This window comes from Oncorhynchus gorbuscha, linkage group LG03, assembly GCF_021184085.1.
Source record: "Oncorhynchus gorbuscha isolate QuinsamMale2020 ecotype Even-year linkage group LG03, OgorEven_v1.0, whole genome shotgun sequence".
Classification (NCBI taxonomy): domain Eukaryota; kingdom Metazoa; phylum Chordata; class Actinopteri; order Salmoniformes; family Salmonidae; genus Oncorhynchus; species Oncorhynchus gorbuscha.
The window spans coordinates 61,336,957-61,353,283 of record NC_060175.1 but is presented as its reverse complement, the minus strand read 5'-3'; the positions used below and the strand labels follow the sequence as shown (position 1 = coordinate 61,353,283).

General features: G+C 43.9%; 1 long non-coding RNA gene across 1 annotated transcript; it reads right to left on the bottom strand.

Annotated features, from left to right (window-relative positions):
• Positions 1 to 779: 779 nt before the first annotated feature.
• On the bottom strand, positions 780 to 16,080 carry LOC124021229. The gene is made up of 3 exons (XR_006836228.1): positions 15,965 to 16,080; positions 15,448 to 15,547; positions 780 to 840 (listed from the first exon to the last, which is right to left on the bottom strand). It is a non-coding gene; the product is annotated as an uncharacterized LOC124021229 (long non-coding RNA).
• Between the last annotated feature and the right edge of the window lie 247 nt (positions 16,081 to 16,327).

Sequence of the window (16,327 nt, the reverse complement as noted above, 5' to 3'; positions counted from 1 at the left end):
TGACCAAAAACCGGAACAACCCTGGCCAAATCCTGACAGAATCCCCCCGTTAGGAACGGCTCCTGATGTTCCTACCAGCTCTCTCAGGGTGGAGGGCCCTGAACTGACGAATGAGGTCAGGGTCCAGTATGTCTTTGGCAGGAACCCAGGAGCGCTCCTCGGGACCGTAGCCTTCCCAGTCCACCAGATACTGCCAGGACCGCTGCACCCGGCGGTAATCCAGTATCCGATGGACGGTATAAGCCGGCTGGCCTCCAATGACACGAGGCGGAGGTCTGTCTGCCGGGACAAGGGGAGAAAAAAACAACAGGTTTTAATAAAGAAATGTGAAATGTGGGATTAATCTTAAGGGATCTGGGTAAGTGTAGGCGATAAGAAACTGGGTTAACTCTCCTGGCAACCTTAAAGGGACCGATGTATTTTTGGGACAGCTTGCGAGACTCCACCGTAGTGGTAAGTCTCTTGTGGAGAGCCAGACTCTCTGGCCGGGGCGCAGGGTAGGCCCGGGATGGCGACGTCTGTTGTCTTGTTGTTGGTACCTCTGTGAGGAACGCATAAGATTAAGACGGGTCTTCCTCCACATAAGCCGACAGCGTCTGACGAAGGCTGAAGGCACTCTGACTTCTGCCTCCTGGTCCGGGAACAATGGAGGGGCATAGCCAAACTGACACTCGTGCGGGGACATACCAGTGGAGGAGGAGCGCAAGGTGTTGTGCGCGTATTCGGCCCAAACAATGAAGGACGACCATGTGGACGGGTTGTTACGAGTCATACATCGGAGAGTGGTTTCCAGTTCTTGATTCATCCTCTCAGTTTGGCCGTTGGACTCCGGATGGTACCCTGAATAACACAAAAAGCCTCACAAAATACTCAAAAACAAACAAACAAGAACAAAAAACAGAATTCCACAAGAGAGTCCACCGGGATCAACAAGAGTTCACAGAGTACTAGGGCTGGGTGCTAACATACAAACACAGAGCAAAGGACTGAGGAAAACAAAGGGTTTAAATACAATCAGGGGAAACAAGGCACAGGTGCAAATAATAATGGGGATCAAGGGAAAACAAAAGGTCAAAAGGCACAATGGGGGCATCTAGTGACCAAAAACCGGAACAACCCTGGCCAAATCCTGACAATAAACATTGTAAGACTCCAACTATCTGCCTCCTGTGTCTGCATTTGGGTCTCGTCTGTGCCTTGATAATTTCTGTTCATGTATTCAATATATTATTATTATTACAGTCTTATACAGTTCTCATTTTCGGAGTGGACACATTGTTTGCAGAGCGCACAACCTAGGCTACACCTGTGAGAAACAAGTTTCGGTTAATTTAATTCCATTTATGAGTTGTCAATTTATTCCTTGTGTTTTGTTTGGAACGCTACTATCAATGTTGAGTAATTACGCATACAAGTAGGACTAGACTATTCCATGCTGGCCTGTCCTGCGTGTTTTTTTGCGTGAATCACCCTGTCCTGTCGTGTTTTGTGCCTTCTTAGGCTTATAAATATGCCCATTTGGTGATCTGATAGTATTTCTGATTGTCTTATCTCACCACAACTAATGAGCTGCGGAGCTTCTCAAAGTAATTTTTTCTTCACCTCAAACAACAAGTAAACAAAGTCTATTGTTACATTCATTGACAATGACAGTAGTTCCTCAATGTAGCCTATTTGAAAAATCTTTCCAGCTCTCTGCCATTCAATAACTACTATGAGTGAAAGGGGAAAAAATGTCATGCTCTGATGAGGTGGAATCTTCATAAAATAGGCCTACCTGATTATTTCTTATCCCTTAAGCAAATAGTCTACAGCTGTGTCCATGTCTGTCCGGAGCTCACATGGTCAGGAAACTCAATGTTGCAAGTTTGTTAGCGCAAGCTTTGACCTGGACCAACAGTTGATAGCTGAAATAATGTTTCAAGCTCCTTGCAGACAGGCAATGCATAGCCAATGTGATTTGTTTTTATATTCATATTTTCTACCTGCAGGCTGCAATGTTTTATTTGTTGGCTTTATGTTGGCTATTTTTACATAGTTGGCAATAGAAGTCACATTTAGATTCGTATAATTTTCATTTTAATACATTTCTTATTATACGATATGAAGACTTTATCATAAAAATCATGAAATAGTTCCATGAAAATGTGCATATGAAAATCATAACTGGCATGCAGATGAGTAGAAATGGTTGAGACACTCCAAATGGAAAAGGTGTAACGATTCTCCTCTTCGAGGAAGAGTAGTCAAGATCAAACCAAAACGCAGCGTCGTAAGTGTTCATCGTAAATTTAATGAAATGAACTGAACACTGAATGACAAAAAACAACAAAAGAGAATGAACGAGACCGAAACAGTTCTGTCTGGTACACAATACAACGACAGAAAACAACTACCCACAAACACGGGTGGGAACAGTAAGTATGGTTCTCAATCAGAGACAACGATTGACAGCTGCCTCTGATTGGGAACCATACCAGGCCAAACACATAGAAGTACAAAACATAGAACAAAACATAGAATGCCCACCCCAACTCATGCCCTGACCAAACCAAAATAGAGACATAAAAAAGGAACTAAGGTCAGGACATGACAGTACCCTGACGGCTCTGGTGCCGCCGGAGTGACGGGCAGCTCTGGCACCGCCAGAGTGACGTAAGGCTCTGGCAGCTGTGGACTGACGGGCGGCTCTGGCTTCTCCAGACTGGCGGACGGCTCTGGCAGCTCCGGAGAGGAGGGCGGCTCTGGCAGCTCCGGACAGGAGGGAGGCTTGGTTCTAAGAGCAGGCACAGGACTCACCAGGCTGGGGAAACATACAGGCGGCCTCTTCCTTGGCCAAGGCACCGGCTGCACTGGGCTGTGGAGGCGCACTGGAGGTCTCGAGCAACAAGCCTGCACAACCCGTCCTGGCTTGATACCCCCTGTAGCCCGGCAATTGCGGAGAGTTCGAACAGTCCACACTATGCTGTGCTGGCGAACCTGGGACACCGCTATATGGCTGGTGCAATATAGCCCGGGCCGAGGAAACGCACTGAAGACCAGATGTGCTGAGCCGGCTTCATCCCTCCTGGCTCGATGCCCACTCTAGCCCGGCCGATTCGAGGAGCTGGGCTGTGTAACGTACCGGGCTGTGAACGTGCACTGGAGACACCTTGCGCTCCACCGCATAACACGGTGCCTGACCAATACGACGCTCCACCCCGTAAGCACGGGGAGTTGGCTGAGGTCTCCTACCTGACTTCGCCAATCTACCCGTGTGCCCCACCCCCAAAAGAATTCAGGGGCTGCCTCTCGTGCACATTTCCTCGAACCAACTCCTCGTAGTATCGCCACTCCGCTTTGGCTGCCTCCAGCTCTTCTTTGAACAGCATTCTTACATAGGTATTCCTCTTGTCCAGATGGGTTAGGGCAGTGTGCAGTGTGATCGATTGCATCATCTGTGGACCTATTGGGGTGGTAAGCAAATTGGAGTGGGTCTAGGGTGTCAGGTAGGGTGGAGGTGATATGGTCCTTGACTAGTCTCTCAAAGCACTTCATAATGACGGAAGTGAGAGCTACGGGGTGGTAGTCATTTAGCTCAATTACCTTAGCTTTCTTTGGAACAGGAACAATGGTGACCCTCTTGAAGCATGTAGGAACAGCAGACTGAGATAAGGCTTGATTGAATATGTCCATAAACACACCAGCCAGCTGGTCTGCGCATGCTCTGAGGACGCGGCAGACCAGCTGGCTGGTGTGTTTATGGACATATTCAATCAAGCCTTATCTCAGTCTGCTGTTCCTACATGCTTCAAGAGGGTCACCATTGTTCTGGGCCTGCAGCCTTGCAAGGGTTAACACGTTTAAATGTTTTACTCACGTTGGCTGCAGTGAAGGAGAGCCCGCAGGTTTTGGTAGCGGGCTTTGCTTTGTCAGTGGCGCTGTATAGTCCTCAAAGCGAGCAAAGAAGTTGTTTAGTTTGTCTGGGTGCAAGACATCGTGGTCGGCGACGGGGCTGGTTTTCTTTTTGTAATCCGTGATTGACTGTAGACCCTGCCACATACCTCTCGTGTCTGAGCCATTTTTGTCTCTATACTGACGCTTAGCTTGTTTGATTGCCTTGCGGAGGGAATAGCTACACTGTTTGTATTTGGTCATGTTTCCGGTCACCTTGCCCTGATTAAAAGCAGTGGTTTGCGCTTTCAGTTTTGCGCTAATGCTGCCATCAACCATGGTTTCTGGTTGGGGAATGTTTTAATAGATGCTATGGGTACAACATCACTGATGCACTTGTTAATAAACTCGCTCACCGAATCAGCGTATTCATCAATGTTGTTGTTCGATGCTATGCGGGACATATCCCAGTCCACGTCATCGAAGCAATCTTGAACCGTTGAATCCAATTGGTCTGACCAGCGTTGAACAGACCTGAACACGGGTGCTTCCTGTTTTAGTTTCTGTCTATAGGCTGGGAGTAACAAAATGGAGTCGTGGTCAGCTTTTCCAAAAGGAGTGTGGGGGAGGGCCTTATATGCATCGCAATGATAACAATGATATCCAGGGTTTTGCCAGCCCGGGTCGCGCAATTGATATAATGGTAACATTTAGGGATATATATATTTACGCTTGTACATCTTCGTCATCTTTCTGTGGAAATCACCCATTCTGTCTGTAGAGAGTAGTCTCTGGTTGTGTAAGTCTCTGGTTGTCCACCAGAGGTCACAGTGTCCTCAGTTGTATGAGTAGGCTTGCCTTGTTCTGGAAGTGTTCTTTAGATGTAGAGGCACACACGGAGGCACACACGTCATTTCCGGTCACAACTTGCAGACTTGTTTTCGAGTTGCTGTGCGTTTTGTTGCCAACCTATTTTGCTACCTGACAGCTTTACGTTTTTTACTTTTTAATTACCGTTTATATTTTTGTTTTTTTTCCTCAACTTTTTCACTCCGGATGCTTTATCTGGACACGATTCGTCAGGACCTCCAACAGCCGAAGCTAAGTAGTAACATTAACATGATGCCTTCTAATTGCAGTCGCTGTACTCGTCTTACGGCGAGGATAGCTGTGCTACAAGCCCAGCTTCAGACGCAATCGTTAGGCAAGGGTAATTTCAGTGTAGGAAAGGATGAAACAGCGTCTGTGCCACCAGTAAGTACAGATAAAAACAGTATAAATCCCCTGGCACAGTCCCCGCAGCCAGACAACTTTCTCACGGTTTCTGGAAGGAAATGCTGTAGGAACGCTCAACCGGTGTCGCTCATTCAGCCGACAGAAACTTTCAACCGGTTTTCCCCATTAAGCAGCAAGTCGGAGTCAGAGGCCGAGTCTTCTCTGGTCTCTACTCCTCCCATCACGGGGTCTGAGACGCCGAAGCTTCCCACCATTAGCTCTGACAAATTGAAAACTTTAATCATTGGCGACTCCATTACCCACAGTATTAGACTTCAAACGAATCATCCAGCGATCATACACTGTTTACCAGGGGGCAGGGCTACTGACGTTAAGGCTAATCTGAAGATGGTGCTGGCTAAAGCTAAAACTGGCGGGTGTAGAGAGTATAGAGATTGTTATCCACGTCGGCACCAACGATGTTAGGATGAAACTGTCAGAGATCACCAAGCTTCTGCGTGTAAATCAGCTAGAAAGATGTGTCGGCATCGAGTAATTGTCTCTGGCCCCCTCCCAGTTAGGGGGAGTGATGAGCTCTACAGCAGTCTCACAACTCAATCGCTGGTTGAAAACTGTTTTCTGCCCCTCCCAAAAGATAGAATTTGTAGATAATTGGCCCTCTTTCTGGGACTCACCCACAAACAGGACCAAGCCTGGCCTGCTGAGGAGTGACGGACTCCATCCTAGCTGGAGGGGTGCTCTCATCTTATCTACCAACATAGACAGGGCTCTAACTCCTCTAGCTCCACAATGAAATAGGGTGCAGGCCAGGCAGCAGGCTGTTAGCCAGCCTGCCAGCATAGTGGAGTCTGCCACTAGCACAGTCAGTGTAGTCAGCTCAGCTATCACCATTGAGGCCGTGTCTGTTCCTCGACCTAGGTTGGGCAAAACTAAACATGGTGGTGTTCGCCTTAACAATCTCACTAGGATAAAGACCACCTCCATTCCTGTCATTATTGAAAGGGATCATGATACCTCACATCTCAAAATAGGGCTACTTAATGTTAGATACTTCCTTTACTTCAAAGGCAATTATAGTCAATGAACTAATCACTGATCATAATCTTGATGTGATTGGCCTGACTGAAACATGGCTTAAGCCTGATGAATTTACTGTGTTAAATGAGGCCTCACCTCCTGGCTAAACTAGTGACCATATCCCGCAAAGGCGGAGGTGTTGCTAACATTTACGATAGCAAATTTCAATTTACAAAAAAAATGACATTTTCGTCTTTTGAGCTTCTAGTCATGAAATCTATGCAGCCTACTCAATCACTTTTTATAGCTACTGTTTACAGGCCTCCTGGGCCATATACAGCGTTCCTCACTGAGTTCCCTGAATTCCTATCGGACCTTGTAGTCATAGCAGATAATATTCCAATCTTTGGTGACTTTAATATTCACATGGAAAAGTCCACAGACCCACTCCAAATGGCATTCGGAGCCATCATTGAATCAGTGGGTTTTGCCCAACATGTCTCTGGACCCACTCACTGTCACAGTCATACGTTGAACCTAGTTTTGTCCCATGGAATAAATGTTGTGGATCTTAATGTTTTTCATCATAATCCTGGACTATCGGACCACCATTTTATTACGTTTACAATTGCAACAAATAATCTGGTCAGACCCCAACCAAGGAACATCAAAAGTCGTGCTATAAATTCACAGACAACACAAAGATTCCTTTATGTACTTCCAGATTCCCTCTGTCTACCCAAGGGCGCCAGAGGACAAAAATCAGTTAACCACCTAACTGAGGAACTCAATTTAACCTTGCGCAATACCCTAGATGCAGTTGCACCCCTAAAAACTAAAAACATTTCTCATAAGAAACTAGCTCCCTGGTACACAGAAAATACCCGAGCTCTGAAGCAAGCTTCCAGAAAATTGGAACGGAAATGGCGCCACACCAAACTGGAAGTCTTCCGACTAGCTTGGAAAGACAGTACCGTGCAGTACCGAAGAGCCCTTACTGCTGCTCAATCATCCTATTTTTCTAACTTAATTGAGGAAAATAAGAACAATCCGTAGTTCCTTTTTGATACTGTCGCAAAGCTAACTAAAAAGCAGCATTCCCCAAGAGAGGATGACTTTCACTTTAGCAGTGATAAATTCATGAACTTCTTTGAGGAAAAGATTATGATTATTAGAAAGCAATTTATGGACTCCTCTTTAAATCTGCGTATTCCTTCAAAGCTCAGTTGTCCTGAGTCTGCACAACTCTGCCAAGACCTAGGATCAAGAGAGACGCTCAAGTGTTTTAGTACTATATCTCTTGACACAATGATGAAAATAATCATGGCCTCTAAACCTTCAAGCTGCATACTGGACCCTATTCCAACTAAACTACTGAAAGAGCTGCTTCCTGTGCATGGCCCTCCTATGTTGAACATAATAAAAGGCTCTCTATCCACCAGATGTGTACCAAACTCACTAAAAGTGGCAGTAATAAAGCCTCTCTTGAAAAAGCCAAACCTTGACCCAGAAAATATTTAAAAACTATCGGCCTATATCGAATCTTCCATTCCTCTCAAAATTTTTAGAAAAGGCTGTTGCGCAGCAACTCACTGCCTTCCTGAAGACAAACAATGTATACAAAATGCTTCAGTCTGGTTTTAGACCCCATCATAGCACTGAGACGGCACTTGTGAAGGTGGTAAATTACATTTTAATGGCATCGGACTGAGGCTCTGCATCTGTCCTCGTGCTACTAGACCTTAGTGCTGCTTTTGATACCATCGATCACCACATTCTTTTGGAGAGATTGGAAACCCAAATTGGTCTACACGGACAAGTTCTGGCCTGGTTTAGATCTTATCTGTCGGATATCAGTTTGTCTCTGTGAATGGTTTGTCCTCTGACAAATCAACTGTAAAATTTGGTGTTCCTCAAGGTTCCGTTTTGGGACCACTATTGTTTTCACTATATATTTTACCTCTTGGGGATGTTATTCGAAAACATAATGTTAACTTTCACTGTTATGCAGATGACACACAGCTGTACATTTCAATGAAACATGGTGAAGCCCCAAAATTGCCCTTGCTAGAAGCATGTTTCAGAAATAAGGAAGTGGATGGCTGCAAACTTTCTACTTTTAAACTTGGACAAAACAGAGATGCTTGTTCTAGGTCCCAAGAAACAAAGAGATCTTCTGTTGAATCTGACAATTAATCTTAATGGTTGTACAGTCGTCTCAAATAAAACTGTGAAGGACCTCGGCGTTACTCTGGACCCTGATCTCTCTTTTGACGAACATATCAAGACCATTTCAAGGACAGCTTTTTTCCATCTACGTAACATTGCAAAAATCTGAAACTTTCTGTCCAAAAATGATGCAGAAAAATTAATCCATGCTTTTGTCACTTCTAGGTTAGACTACTACAATGCTCTACTTTCCGGCTACCCGGATAAAGCACTAAATAAACTTCAGTTAGTGTTAAATACGGCTGCCAGAATCCTGACGAGAACCAAAAAAATTGATCATATTACTCCAGTGCTAGCCTCTCTACACTGGCTTCCTGTCAAAGCAAGGGCTGATTTCAAGGTTTTACTGCTAACCTACAAAGCATTACATGGGCTTGCTCCTACCTATCTTTCTGATTTGGTCCTGCCGTACATACCTACGCGTACGCTACGGTCACAAGACGCAGGCCTCCTAATTGTCCCTAGAATTTCTAAGCAAACAGCTGGAGGCAGGGCTTTCTCCTATAGATCTCCATTTTTATGGAACGGTCTGCCTACCCATGTCAGAGACGCAAACTCGGTCTCAACCTTTAAGTCTTTACTGAAGACTCATCTCTTCAGTGGGTCATATGATTGAGTGTAGTCTGGCCCAGGAGTGGGAAGGTGAACTGAAAGGATCTGGAGCAATGAACCACCCTTGCTGTCTCTGCCTGGCCGGTTCCCCTCTTTCCACTGGGATTCTCTGCCTCTAACCCTATTACAGGGACTGAGTCACTGGCTTACTGGGGCTCTCTCATGCCGTCCCTGGAAGGGGTGCGTCACCTGAGTGAGTTGATTCACTGATGTGGTCATCCTGTCTGGGTTGGCGTCCCCCTTGTGTTGTGCCATGGCGGAGATCTTTGTGGGCTATACTCAGCCTTGTCTCAGGATGGTAAGTTGGTGGTTGAAGATATCCCTCTAGTGGTGTGGGGGCTGTGCTTTGGCAAAGTGGGTGGGGTTATATCCTTCCTGTTTGGCCCTGTTCGGGGGTGTCCTCGGATGGGGCCACAGTGTCTCCTGACCCCTCCTGTCTCAGCCGCCAGTATTTATGCTGCAGTAGTTTATGTCAAATCAAATCAAATCAAATTGTATTTGTCACATACACATGGTTAGCAGATGTTAATGCGAGTGTAGCGAAATGCTTGTGCTTCCAGTTCCGACAATGCAGGTATAACCAACAAGTAATCTAGCTAACAATTCCAAAACTACTACCTTATAGACAAAAGTGTAAGGGGATAAAGAATATGTACATAAAGATATATGAATGGGTGATGGTACAGAGCGGCATAGGCAAGAAACAGTAGATGGTATTGAGTGCAGTATATACATATGAGATGAGTATGTAGACAAAGTGGCGTAGTTAAAGTGGCTAGTGATACATGTATTACATAAAGATGCAGTAGATGATATAGAGTACAGTATATACATATACATATGAGATTAATAATGTAGGGTATGTAAACATTATATTAGGTGGCATTGTTTAAAGTGGCTAGTGATATATTTTACATCATTTCCCATCAATTCCCATTATTAAAGTGGCTGGAGTTGTGATCCAAGGTTTTTCCAGCCCTGGTTGCGCAATCGATATGCTGATCAAATTTAGGGAGTCTTGTTTTCAAATTAACCTTGTTAAAATCCCCAGCTACAATGAATGCAGCCTCCGGATAAATTTATTCCAGTTTTCAAAGAGTCAAATAAAGTTCTTTCAGAACTATCAATGTGTCTGCTTGGGGGGGAATATGTCATTAGGTGAATGCACCAATTTGTAAGTCGCTCTGGGTAAGAGCGTCTGCTAAATGACTTAAATGTAAATGTAAATGTAATATAAGGCTGTGATTATAATCGAAGAGAATTGCCTTGGTAGATAATGCGGTCGACATTTGATTGTGAGGAATTCTAAATCAGGTGAACAGAAGGACTTGAGTACCTGTATGTTGTTATGATCACACCACGTCACGTTAACCATGAAGCATACGCCCCCGCCCCTCTTCTTACCAGAAAGATGTTTGTTTCTGTCTGCACGATGCGCGGAGAAACCAGTTGGCTGCACCGACTCCGATAGCTAGGGTCAGTTTGTTATATCTGGAGTACTTCTCCTGTCCTATTCGGTGTCCTGTGTGAATCTAAGTGTGCGTTCTCTAATTCTCTCCTCTCTTTCTTTCTCTTTCTCGGAGGACCTGAGTCCTAGGACCATGCCCCAGGACTACCTGACATGATGACTCCTTGCTGTCCCCAGTCCACCTGACCGTGCTGCTGCTCCAGTTTCAACTGTTCTGCCTTATTATTATTCGACCATGCTGGTCATTTATGAACATTTGAACATCTTGGCCATGTTCTGTTATAATCTCCACCCGGCACAGCCAGAAGAGGACTGGCCACCCCACATAGCCTGGTTCCTCTCTAGGTTTCTTCCTAGGTTTTGGCCTTTCAAGGGAGTTTTTCCCAGCCACCGTGCTTCTACACCTGCATTGCTTGCTGTTTGGGGTTTTAGGCTGGGTTTCTGTACAGCACATTGAGATCTCAGCTGATGTACGAAGGGCTATATAAATAAATTTGATTTGATTTGATGTAAACATCAGAAGTTTCAATGATCATTCGATAAGATCTTCCTTGTGTCTTTGGTCAAAGTTCTAGACTAATTTACATGCTGAGATGCATGCGGTGCATATCTTAGTCGAGTCTTCTTCACTCGTCGAGTTTCAGAGGGTCTTGTAGTTTTAGACCATTTGTCACACCAGTAGCAACCCGGCAATGTACTGGTCTCAATGGTTGATTATGAACCACTCTACACACCGGCAGCAGCCCGGCATGGTTTGGTCTAATGCAAATTTCATTAGCAGTCCTTTTATGCTCTCACCTTGGAGGGCGGTTCCATCACGTTTCCACAATATTTGTGCTCACGTGGGTGTGGTTACTGACTTGGAAAAAGTCTATATGAAAGTCTAAATCTCATTTAGAAGGCTAAAATCTAATTTCATCATCTCACAAATAGTTTAATATTTAATCATATAGGTTTTACAAAAAATGTAAATGTAACTCTGACATATACATTGTGAAAGCTCTTAAAGTTACCATGTTTCCTTTATAACCTCTTTATTGATATCACCAAACAATAAATTATCTGACATGATTGTTCTCCCTCCAGACCATTTCTCACATTCTTTGTGTTAGAAATATTGTTTCATTATGCACTTTTGGATGTTGAAAATTTTTCTTGTAACAAAAGGGTTATTCCCCTCAATACTGCATGGCCAGGGAGAGAAAGTTCTTGCAAGATATTTACGACCGTCATATAACTTGCCAACTCCCCCAGGAGAGGGGATCTTGAAACCTTCGGTTAGCCGGCAGCTTTGATCTCCATCCAGGAGGGAAAGTCATGACACCGGCAACTTCGGGAGAGTAACGGCAGTATCTGCGAAGGCCAGCAGCAGTGGGAGCTGGAGGTTTGGGAACAGATTTCTTTCTTCTGGTGAGGCTATTTCGATCTCTGGCTTCCACAGTGTGCTTAAAGCATCACACAAGCTCAATAGCCTACATATAAGCCTACATATAATTGGTGATATTAAAACACATATTGTAATATTAAACCTACACAGGCCAAACTCAGACAAAGCTGGGCCAATTGTGTACCGCCTTGTGGGACTCCCAAACACAGCCGGTTGTGATAGAGTCTCGATTCAAACCAGGGTGTCTGTAGTGACACCTCTAGCACTGAGATGCAGTGCCGTAGACCACTCAAACGCCAGTGACAGGTAGGAACCAACATTTTCGTTAGTGTTTCCCAGCGGACCACATATGATTTTACATGGCATGTTTTCTCATGTAGCAAGCTAAATCTCCAGTTAACATATGCTTAGCCTATTACTCGAATTTAGACCAGTGGTCACCAACCTTTTATGAGTCAAAATCACTTTCTAAGTCAAAATGCAAGCCGAGATCTACCACTCAGATTTTTTAAACATGACTTAAAAAACATAATCCTCTGTAGCAATGAGGTTTGTGCAGTAAGCTATAGGCTCAATAAATTACCACTATGCTATGCTTGAAACTCCCTGACGATGTTGTGCTTCTCAAACCATTTTGAAATGTTATTCCACCCGACTTATTGTCCCTCCTCTCCCTTCCTCCTCTGAGAAAAGGGGACACAGTCTTCCAGCTGATGGTGAAACTGCAGTCGCACTGCATTTCTTCTGCCTCATGCACCAAATAATGTTGTTACCCCTATGACCAGAGAAAGTGAAATATTCCTTGATATTAAAAAAGACAAGATGAAAATAACAATGCAAGTTTATAGAAACACTTCGCTACTCATTCATTGCAGCTGAAGTTCTGGTTGTAGCGTGAGTGGAAGTAGGGAGAACTGTAATGTTCGTCGTCCTCGTCTGAGGAGTATGAAGGATCGGGGGACCAATAAGCAGAGTGGTACGTGTTCATGATGATATTTATTAAACTCAGAACACTAAAACAAAAATAACAAAGAGAATGACACAAAACGAAACAGTCCTGTCTGGTGAAGACACAAAACAGAAAACAATCACCCACACCACACAGGTGGGAAAAGGCTACTCAATCAGAGACAATCAGAGACAACGAACGACACCTGCCTCTGATTGAGAACCATACCAGGCCAAACACAAAAACACAACATAGAAAAACGAACATAGACTACCCACCCAACTCATGCCCTGACCATACTAAAACAAAGACATAACAAAAGAACTAAGGTCAGAACGTGACAAGAACATGCATTTTATGGCTTATGAAAGTGCTGAATAACAACTTAAACATGAACTTATTCATAAAAACAGCAGCTCTTTTCTCTATTTATGGAGTCTCTCTCTAGTAATGTTTTTAAAAGTTTTGAAATCTTACATTATCAACTTTGCTGTGCATTTGAGGCTTCTTTCTACAGTCTATATATATATGTATTAAATTCTGTATCACCACGCCGTTTAAACAAAGAATTTGATTTCACCTCCTTCCTATAAGCCATATTTAGACTGCTATACAAGAACACTGTCCATATCAGATTTTGCATATCATCATCACTTGGCCCCAAATATTTATGAACGCCGTTGCCTGGTGTCCTTTGTGGTGGGCTTTCTCATGAATTGATGTGATGTATTTAGGTGAGCGGACACTTGGAGAATTTGATTTGTGCCCGCTCCCATACCCTATTCTGCATTGCTTTGTGACTAACTTGTATTAAGGTAGGCAAAAAAAGCCACATCGCTGATTGGCAGATGAGTGGGAACCCTGATTAGAAGCACCTGCAGCTCATCTGTAGTTCTTTATAAATGCTGTTAAAGAAAATTTAAAGAAAATTGTACCTACCCACTGAAGGATGTAAAGCCGAAACGTCTGTGTACGCTATCCCTGATGCAGTAAAACATTTAAAACAATGAATAATGAACTTTAAGCTTTAAGTGACATGTTTTTGAGTGCGAACCCATTTTGTTTGTCTGAATTCACAGGTTTTACTCAACAGCGAAGCTTCTGTGAGAGTGCGATGGTTCTCTTTTGATTAGGGTTAAGTTTAGGCATTATCTCCAAAATACTTAAAGTTAGGATTTGGGATCGGCTTAAAACAAAAATCTCAAAAACAACTTTCTATCACTGGATTCAAAAATGCAACCTTTGGCACCAGAGGCAGATGCTTACGTCCATCCCTGTCCACAACGCTCCAGCAAAACCACAACCAACTAGAAGGTAACAGCGTCACAATGTCTTCAGACATGGCTGTGGGAAGTGGTAGGGAGAGAGACAAATTGCAAGTAGCTAAATGAGTAAACTATAAAAAAACGGACATTCCACGCGCTTTAGTTACGTATCACATTTAACAAACCAAACATTGAAATACCATTATAGAAGGTAAACTAAAAACCCAAACTGGGCCGTGCATCAATAACGGCATATATATATATTAGAAGGTGGCAGGGTAGCCTAGTGGTTAGAGCGTTGAACCAGTAATCAAAAGGTTGCAAGTTCAAATCCCAGAGCTGACAAGGTACAAATCTGTCGTTCTGCCCCTGAACAGGCAGTTAACCCACTGTTCCTAGGCCGTCATTGAAAATAAGAATTTGTTCTTAACTGACTTGCCTAGTTAAATAAACAGTAAGTAATTGTAAAATACATTATAGTGCCAAGCCCTAGGCACACACAATAACAGTGTCTGTTTGTAAACCAGCATGACCAAAGTGATGACAGACAGAATGATGCTGGTATTCTTGTGTGTGGTAAAACATAAACTGTATAAGTGTACTTCCACTGACTGAGAATCTAGTCTTTTGGTATTGGCGCCACGTAGTGCTGGGTGGTTCTGTGTAGTGACTGTACTACACTAGTTTATCCAGCCGGTTTGAGTGGTCTAATCTCTGACCCTAGGTGATTTTAGCTCTATTTGCCAGGCCAGCAATTGACAAACAAAATCTGGATGACTGTCACAGCGGTTTTATGTCAAGCAGTGATCCTGTGCTGCTGAAAACAAGATTACCAAAGTGTCACATTCCACTGGCCTACTTTTTACATGGCTGACTGTACTGTTTCGGTTGTTCCATGGTTATAACAATCACTCATGTCACTTGTTAGTAACAAAGTCATTCTCTTCTGGGCTCTGGCTCCTTTGACTGTGTGTGTGTGTGTGTGTGTGTGTGTGTGTGTGTGTGTGTGTGTGTGTGTGTGTGTGTGTGTGTGTGTGTGTGTGTGTGTGTGTGTGTGTGTGTGTGTGTGTGTGTGTGTGTGTGTGTGTGTGTGTGTGTGTGTGTGTGTGTGTGTGTGTTTAAGATAAAGAGAGAAAGGGAGGATTGTTCAGGGCAAGGTCACCATCCCAACATTTCCCAGTCTTTCATGTAATAATTGATCTACAAAAGTTGTGTGCACATACTTTCGAACAGATTGGAAGACCTACCTTGTCGGACAGTTTTCAACCTGAGGGGACCCTTGCAACTCTTAATTCGAGTCCAGATGTCATAGAGGGGTAATCCAGACACCGAGAGACCTTCAATTTCCAGCAGTTACTCCCCCTCGGACATTTGTCAGTTTTTATAAACCAATACATCCTCTCTGACTTACCCGATGTAGGGAAACTCTCTGTTCTCCGAGCCACCGCGCAGCGTCCGAATCATCGCGCACTCGGTAACTTTGGTGATCCAGTGGTTTTTCTTCTGGATTACTTTTGACATGATAATAAGGACCAAACCCGTTAGTACCACAGGAGGACTAGAAAAACAGGAGACACATAACTCACAGTCGCTTTCGAAACCCAGAAAACTTTCGGTTGTTTGAATTTGATTTCAGATTGGATCATTTTCACTCTTATTTTAAACCAAGCCATAATGTTCCTCTGGCGCAGCTGATCCTGCATTAGGATCAAATACTCAGATGTTGTTGTTGTTGGCTTCTCATATTATTTAATAGCCTAACATGCACGCTACCTGATCCCGGGAGTCGATCTAATCCAAACTCCGATTGCCTGCTTTACTTTCACTAATGTCAAGACCCCGCATTTGTTTAATCTCCTGCCACAGTAGGCTATTTTGACCCTTGATCCCATTTATTAATTCAAGAATACACTCTCATAAATATTTACTTTTACTTGTCCTGTTAGCCGAAAAAGCTGTTCACCCAGCCCGCTGCGCCTTTAAGCAGGTAACATGATTGTTCATCCTATATTGTTCCTGCGATCGTGCTCTGGTGATAGTAAAGGGAACGCATGCGTCCTGCCCGTCTCCCACGGGAGCGCACTGGATAAGGGAAATCCTCCCCACTACACCTATTATTACAGGGTCCTAATGCTCCACTCTCTATTTATCCAAACGCATGTCTACCTTGTAAACATGATTACAACCATCCACAGTGGGTTTAAATGACCAGTGCAGTCAAAAACGTGTTTTATGTTTTATATATACGCTGAATATACAAAACATTAAGAACACCTGACATAGACTAGACA